This window comes from Zerene cesonia, chromosome 3, assembly GCF_012273895.1.
Source record: "Zerene cesonia ecotype Mississippi chromosome 3, Zerene_cesonia_1.1, whole genome shotgun sequence".
NCBI classification, from domain to species: Eukaryota; Metazoa; Arthropoda; class Insecta; order Lepidoptera; family Pieridae; genus Zerene; species Zerene cesonia.
Genome location: NC_052104.1, coordinates 2,002,599 through 2,011,753, shown reverse-complemented (window position 1 = coordinate 2,011,753; position 9,155 = coordinate 2,002,599). Strand labels below are relative to the sequence as shown.

Sequence of the window (9,155 nt, the reverse complement as noted above, 5' to 3'; positions counted from 1 at the left end):
ATACTATCAAAATAGCGAAAAACACTTAAATGAAAACCCAAACACGTGTGACAGATATCACGCCAAATGTCAAAGTCTCGAATGAAATGTCATTGAATTTGATAGATTTTTTAATATTGTTATACTATAATGGACATAAAATAAAAATGTAAACTTGTACAACTTCTTAACTTATTAAAAGACATTCCTTAAAAGAAATCCGAATATCCATTACACTTTAAGTTTACGGTAAGGCTTCTTAATTCCTACTGTTTTTTAACGCACACGTATTCTTCAGTTTAAAAAACGAATGATTCAAACCAACTATGAAAATAGTAATTCACATCATTTGTCCCCGTTCCATACAATCATAGATTATTCAATATTACACGATAGTTAGTCACCCGTTATAAATCTATTTTGAGTAATGTATTGAGAGCTAGATGTACGCCTATGAATATGAATAGCTCTCGTCTTTATCAGAAACGTAACGAAGCGAAGCGAACCTTTTATATAAATGTATTACCCGTATGACTAATAATTGATACGTACTCGTGCAATGCAAAAAAATAATAATAATTAATGCATCCATAAGCACAGCTGAATTAATGAAAACAACTTGTTTTAATTAGAAAAAATCGATTAATTTTCCTTTTATGAAAATATTGTTAAGAACACAGAAAGAACGTAAAACGTGACGTAATGGTTTCCTTCGAAAAATTGTAATTCTGGTCAAAGATGTTTGGCTAAAACAGCTTATGCTATTATTATACTTCGTATTATATAAATGACATTTAAGCCCAAGGAACCGGGATAATAATTAATTTATTTACACTATCAAATGTTTTTTTAATTATAAAAAATTTTAACTATTGAAAAAGTTAATTATTCTATTCTATTGGTATATTATTAAAAGCTTATAAATTTAATCGTATTTTTTTTAAATTTATTTTCACAATTAATTAATAAACTAGATAAACATAATACAATATGTAGAATGGATAGATACATCTTATCTCCAATTCTTCAACCTTCGCATACTTTAGTTGAACATAGAAGTGTCTAATAGTTTGTCAAAGCATGAAGTATTTCTCACCATCTACTCCAGATCACCAAGTTTTGAGACAACGGGATTGTCGAGAAAATCTGTCCCATTTTTTTAAGAATTAGGACAAATAATTTAAATCAGTGCTTAGACGATTAGATGCGCGGAAGTTTTTCAATTCGTACCGTATGGTTCTCTCATATATATACCACGCCGGCTTCGCAGGGATCCAATAATACATGGTATGTACACATAAACCTTCCTCTTGAATAACTCTATCTATTAAAAACTCCATCAAAATCTGTTGCTTAATTTTGAAGATCTAAGCAAACAGACACACATGACGGACGGTAGTGGTTATAATCTACAGACAATGCAACTACTATCACTATTATGTAGGTTTCATTTCGTTGCTATGGAAATTTATCACTGATAACTGCATATCAAACAAGTTAGTATCGGAAATCAGAATTGGATAGCTTTTCTAATAATAGCAATAAACTCTTATCATGATAATCGAAGCTTTGATGTATATTTTTATTTGAGGCTTATGCAATTTGCCGCCAACTGTATTAGCCTTTTCATAATCCATACTAATATTATAAATACCATTTTATTAGCCGTTGAAAGGATAAAGATTACTAGATAATTAGACTTTTTTTATATTTTTTGATACCATGAGATCATCGTTTTAAAACATATTTTTGATAACTGGTTGTAGAGTTTCATATGGAAGAACAATAAATACTCTTTATGAACAAATCGAATATGTTTTAATATTTATAGTTAATATTAGTGTTTTAATATTTTAGTATAGTTTTTTTTTTTTCGTAAACGACCATCAAATATACTGGCTGGAACATACTAATGCGATGTATTACAACTATTAATAATGTGTTAGGTAATATTATAAAAAGTAGCGTTTCAAACATGTATTTCATTTAAAATTTTCGCAAATTTTTCCAGTTTATTCCTGTCCTATATTGTTGAAGAAAGTTTAATAAAACAAAAGTTATAATAGAAACAATTCATTGTTTGAATGCAAATGTCGTCGTGAAATAGGAGATTGCCGGAGCGTTTCAAATGTCGACAAAAATATGTTTGGTAATTACCTATATATTTCCTGGAAAATTGCACTGTGATAAGGTTGAGAGAAATTATTTATATATCATGAGAGAAAAATTTTGAAGATACGCCTGGATACTAGATTATTATATAGATCTTTAGATATTTATAAAATATGTAAATAACTTATGTTCTAGATGCATAAATGTAATCGAAATACTATTCTTTTGCAATTTCCACTACATAAATGTGCTTGTTTTGTGTGTGTAGTCACTCATCAAAATATTGATTTATATCTATTAAAAAAATGTCAAGAAAACAGACATGCTTATAACAATAATGCTCATAATTTATTATTTTTCAATAGTATCTTATTTTCAGCTTTGAATACAATTTGCACTAAAAATTAATAATTCTTTAATCTTTTTAAACTCACATAACCAATATCTCAGCATTTAATAATACCATAATTTTGTTCCATTTTCAAAATATTACAATAAATGAAAAAAGAATTTCGCTATTATAATTTCTCTTGAGAAAACATCACCTCTAGATAATTTCTTATTTGCCAATATGTTGTTTTTTATTGCTCTCAGGAAAATGAGTCTGTTGACTAACGGTACAATTTTATGATGTACGAGACATGTTTCTGGGAAAGTAATGTTATATCACTACAATATTTCACACACTTTATAAATGGATGCATAAAACACTAAATTGTTATATTATACTAGCTGCGCCCCGCGGTTTCACCCGCGTAAGTCCGTACCCCGTAGGGATATCAAATTAATCATATCTTGTGATAGAGTAAACCGATTTCGATGAAACAAAAACTAAGTTATACCTCAAGTTACGTATAATTTTTGTATATAAACATTGTCTGCATTTAATTCGTAGATTTAACGTGATGTGCGCACAAACAAACAGACAAACAGACAAAAATTTCAAAAATGATGGAAATGGGTTCTGTTAGTAATCTTTCCACACACTGGCTATTTTTTTTTTTTCAATTCTTTCAATGTACAAAAATTACTTTTCTACAGATTTATTATATGTATAGATGAGAACCTCGAATGAACGCCGTTCATGAAGAAAGTTTATATTGGATCTAATCTTACGACTGTTTTTGGATTTTTGGATCACGTTTCCTACTACCCATATTAATATTATAAATGTGGAAGTAACGCCTATATGTCTGTATTTTCTTCGCGCATAACCACTTAAATATGCAATTTGGATGACATTTTGTACAGAGGAAGTTAGAGACCAGAGAAAGGACAGGAAAGTTTTTACCCCAAAAGTACGCGAGCGAGCGGATAGTTATATTATAATTGAGAAATTAACTCTGTTTGTCTCTTCCTTACGACATTACATCCTTTATATAAGTATAATATTTGGTACAAAGACAGTTTGTTACCCGAGAAAGGACATGGGAATCGGAAATCGGAATGGGAGTATCGGAAATACCACTGGTAAGCAAGCAAGTACTGTCCATATTTCTTTTTTAGTTCAAATAAACTTTATTTTATTTTTTATTTATATTTTTCCTTAACTACGGCGTGAAAACCGCAGACATAAAGCTAGTTTTATGTAAACACACGATTTCGTTTTTTGTCATATCGCTTTATCCCATTTGTAAATTTAAGACGAGCCAACAACCATTAAACCATAAATATATATGTTCGAGATTTATTCATTCTGCGACAAATGGTTCTCATTGTTCATTTTGTTTTTACTGATTCATAAAATTTAAATGAAAAAGAAGTTTAATTTTAGCGTTTGTTTTTCACATACCAACGTGGTACGTAACAGTTTAACAAGTTAAGTGAACAAAACATTGAATTATAACGTTGATTTCTTGTATTTTTCATATTTATAAACTTATGAATATAAGTTAACATTATTAAGTAGGTAGGTAGGTAGGTACATACTAAAATTAGAAACCGCAGTACTATAAATTCACGACAGTAAAGTTTGTCGTAGTCCACAAAAAATAACTTCAACCAATGCAACGCTTAAATTAAACAAAGTTCGATTCCATTGATTCGTTTGTTTTCATTTGCATAAAAATAATAGAAACTGATTCGTGCTTCAATTTGCTTTGTCAATATTAAAAATTGTTACTAATCCAACAATTTCCGAGCAATGCGTGTTCAGCTTAATTTGAAATGAACGTTCGATTCAATTCTCAATGCGATTTGAATCAAACAGCAGTTTGGAAATTAACGACATTTTAACGGTTTTTAACGCGAAATAAACATGGGTTTTATTAGATGACTAAGTAGCGATTAAAATCCATAAATAAGTGTTTCAATTCTAAATGTACAACTCTCGTAAAATCAAACGGTGATAATAAATTTTAGCTCCAGTATAAGCGGTCAAAAATATATACTTGTAGATTTGGTATAAACTAGCTATCCCCTCGTGGCTTCGCTTGCCCGGTCAAAACGAAATTCTTATGATAATAAGATGTTTCTCCGCGATAAAAAGTGGTCTATCAGTCTCTAGCTTCCTATCTTCAGAATACAATAAAATCACTCCGTTCTAACGTGAAATAAAGACAAACAAATTTTATATTTATAATATGATATTAGTAAGCTAGTTCTTATTTTTCATCAAAATTCAAAATTATATTTCACATTTTTGATTATGAAATACTTTCAAAAGAATAATATGGAATTGATAAATATAACACGAGTAACATAATATTTCTGGATTCTCCACTTTCATATTGCTGTTGGATTTAATATCACGAACAGATAAACTGCTTAAAAGCTGCGTTTTAGAGTGAGAACGAATATTATAAATTCGGATCATAAATCTGACTTCGTCATTTTTGTAACGTGAGATATTGATTACTTAATACTTAATTTAAAATATGTACTATTTTCGATTCTACAAAACTGATTGATGTATTTTTTAAATATGTTTTGTACTAAATAATTAATCTTTAAAGACGTTTCAAAATTTTAAACTTTGAAACAAGTTAAAATTATTTTTCACGTCGGCCATGAATATGGCTATTATAATATAATATTAGGTATATATTATATAACCTATAAACTATTATTATCCATTTTGCTTCAACCATCTATTCTTTCTTTAATTTTTTTTTAAATTCTAGTGGCAAAGCAAAAACTTATTACAAAAAAGTTTGCTAGTTTAATAGAAATAAAATGATTCAACCTATACTATTATTGTTATTTCGAGGTCCGTGAAAATCCGCTCAATGTGAATTTTTGCATAGAACACTTTTTCACAGTTAAATCAGAAACAATTGTCATAATAGATCATCTGCTATATCTGAATATTTTTCTTAGATAACTTTAATCTATTCAATAAGAAGGGTCTGTTTGTTAATTGCAGAAACTAGAGGACCGATTTTACTAAGTCTTTCTCCATTAGATATGAAGGAACATGATCCCCGAGTGCTTTCACATATAAACAGGTGATTTGAAAATTCTATGTTTCTATAGTTTCTACTATTCGTCAAACATTGTCATATTGTAATCGAGTTTTCACGAATTAAAATACTCTTTAAAAATTATGATCAATTATAAAGTTTTGTATAAGTTGTTTATAACAAAATACAATGTTAGTACATCTATTTGCCTATTTTACGCATGTACTTAATAGATATAATTATATTATATATTATGTGCAAATTGTATGAAATTGAACAAAGATTTTTTTTTGTTTTTTTTGTTAAACAACAGTAGCAACACCACCATAAGGATGTTAATATTTATTTTGCATTATGTGCTAGTTGCTTGGTTTTCTCGGATAAAATATATTTTACTGTACTGTGATATTAATTTAGAGCTTATCAGCTTTTTCAAGACTTTCCTATAAGCAGAATAGACCTACATGAAATTGAAAAATAACTTCAATTCAGTTTTAAATTCAAATCATTACTTTTTTTTCTATTCACTCATCTAAATTGGATCCCCTTTAAAACGCAACAAGCAAAATTTCTTTTATACAACGTTATGGACACTTACCTTGTCTGATTATTTTCGACGCGGGAATCTCAAAACTTCAAGGCGCGAAAGTGCAACAAGTTCTAGTTACAAGGCTGCTGATACCAGCATTTATATCTACCATTTGGGCGGGAGGCGGAGCCGCGCAGGCGTTTGCCTCGCGGAAATAAAAAAAAAAAAACTTAAACCACAAAGGTTCCGCTGTAACGAGGTTTTATGCTACGTCACATTTCGTAACTTTTATAAGAGGAAAATGCAACAAAGGTTTTTGCAATAAATATGCTTGCTAATAAGAATTAAGTGCGACAAATTTAAACTTTATTATTTGGTTTTTCGAATAACTTAATCCTTTTCCAATATATTTCCATCACCCATGCAATAAGTATGTGATGAATTCAAATATCTAGTGAATAAAAAGTATCACATATGGTGCGTAATCAATATTTTTAAACTTCTAGAATAAGTTGTTATGATACCAATTACAAGGTATGTTCTTGGGAATCCGATATTTTAAACTTTACAAAAGATAGCAACGCTTTGAAAAATTATGTTTATCGACCACAACTTTTCGACATGAAACTCTCCCCTTATTAATCCACCCTCGGATCTTTCCACAGAAACAAAGAAGTTGAAAAGAAAATAAATCCCTTTTTCGAAATAGTTTTCCTATTACAGACGTTATAGGCTTTTCTGGATTCAATAATCTCCGGATATTGTTACAGAGGACTTTTTATTTGTCTAATAGTTGTTCTTCTAAAATATTGTTTTGTTGAATAAACTGTTTCTATCGATATAAATGGCATTTAAGAAATGTCAATCAAAACGATTTTATGTGCCGTATCTGAGCAGCACCAAGAAGGTTTTTCTGCCCAAAGAGTGCGTAGAAACTGCGATGATGTTAATGAAATATAATGATTCTTTACTAATCTATTCTGCTGAGACGCGTAACTATGTATATACTAAAAATTATTACATTATATTATAATATTAAAAGCAGATTACAAATCACACAATCAGAACACATTTGAAATGGGAACAAGCTTGCATTGCGAAAACATACTTATTTAAAATTTTTGCCGTTCCAGTTTTCAACATTAAATACATATAGCGCAATAGCGTAAAATATCTATACTCATTTTCGTTTTAAAATGTAAATCACTGACATATCATGCGCAAATTCGACTTGGCATTTTATGGAAATTCTAATTAGTTCCGAAACAAATTCGCTTTATCCCATTGTCCTTGCGACATAATATTAACTATATTATTATATTGATTATTTTTGTTGGCGTTAAGAGAATACGAGTTAGTTTACCTAGTAACCTTTTCATAATACCAACATAAACAAATTACGCCTTAATTAATTAGCAAAATGTCATATCACTAAAAGTTAAATAACATAATATTATTTCAAGTGATAAAGATTTTTCCATACAAAAATATGACAGTTACCTATTGATACACAAAATTTTCTTTTTGTGTCTTCGTTTCAAGGCATTTTATTGGAAATAATGAACAAAATATAAATGAATTGAATAAATGCATTATGTTGCAGTATAAACAAAAACATTACTTTCCGAAAAAAACATGATGTTTTTTTATTCGATAAATTAGATAAACATATAGTTAATAGTGATATTCCCACTCGATCTTCGGAAATAATATACATAAAAGGGTTGCTATTAAGCAAGATAATTATGTAGGTACCCTCTTTCTCGAAACAATGAGAAGGTGGTCAATTGGTAGATATTAGATGTCCTGATTACAGAATCCTTTTATTTAAGAACACAACCTTTTTAAAATGCCAATCTCACTTATTGACCGCCTCCTTGGTACAGTGGTTAGCGCGTGAGCTTAAAACCGAGGGGTCCCGGGTTCGATTCCTGATGGGGACGCAAAAAAAAAGTCTCGGTCTGGCAGGACACAGAAGGCTGATCACCTCCTTGTCCATAAAGAAAATCGATCAGTGAAACAGATGTATATCATCTGCCCCATACCCCACTAGGGGACACGGGACTTCACTTTTCTTAGATGTCCTGATTACAGAATCCTTTTATTTAAGAACACAACCTTTTTAAATTGCCAATCTCACTTATGTTTGGAATAAATTATCAACGTTACACCAACACAACTTTAAATAAAAGAAGATTTTAGTGTTATTGTTCAGTACTAGATAAATAAGAATGGTTTTAGCTTGCAATTGGAAATACATGTATTTTCTTTTTTTTTTCTTGTATTAGCCGGATGCCAATCACTACCGATGAACAGAGATAAGGTCTCTGCAAATGTGATACTCGTTTGTGTAGGGTAAGGGATGGAGAAAGATGACGATGGGATGAAGGAATGAATTGGGAAGGGTGATGAAATGGAAATGAGCCTCCGGCCTCCTCTCATCGTACGAAACACATTCAAAATGTTATCATCACACACACACACACACACACACCCACGCACATACATTCATACACAACATTACAAGTAATAGTAGCAAGCATAAGTACATATTTAAATTAATCAAAAGGAATAAAAAGATGTATTCTTTATTGCACTTATTTTAAGGGAGAAAACGAAACGAGAAATGAAAGAAGAAGGAACAAAAAAGCTTAAAACTAAGTGCGCTTTAGAGCGATTTCTTCCAGACAACCTCGAGAACAATAGAGGATTAATATATTGGGTAATGAAATGGTAGGTAATAATTTTTTGAAGAGGAACATTTTAAAAATTTTTTTTTTTATTCTTTTTCCCGCCAATCTTCTGTGTGCGTGGGGTACTTTCTCTGGTAGAAGCTGGCCCAAGTCGTATTGAAACATGTTGAACACCCGCATCATAAGGTAAGATAGGTAAGTTTAAATTGGATACATGCCTTCTTAATATAAAAAGTCTGTCTGTCTGCCTGTCTTTTCTTAACGCCTAAACCCCTGAACCAACATGGATGAAACAGATATTATGAAAACAATGATTAAAATTATTTTGTGCCATGTAATCTACCCATCTTTACAACTTTACATATTTAGAAATTAAAAACTTTTCAACGGATTTTAAACGCGATATATTCATTATATTATTAACCCGACGTTTCGAACACT

General features: G+C 30.1%; 1 protein-coding gene across 1 annotated transcript in view; it reads right to left on the bottom strand.

Annotated features, from left to right (window-relative positions):
• Positions 1 to 6,141, bottom strand: part of LOC119837874 — a 23,087-nt gene extending 16,946 nt beyond the window's left edge. Inside the window, exon 1 of the mRNA XM_038363660.1 lies at positions 6,091 to 6,141. The gene's annotated coding sequence lies outside the window, so the exon portion shown is untranslated. The remainder of the gene's footprint in view (positions 1 to 6,090) is intronic.
• Between the last annotated feature and the right edge of the window lie 3,014 nt (positions 6,142 to 9,155).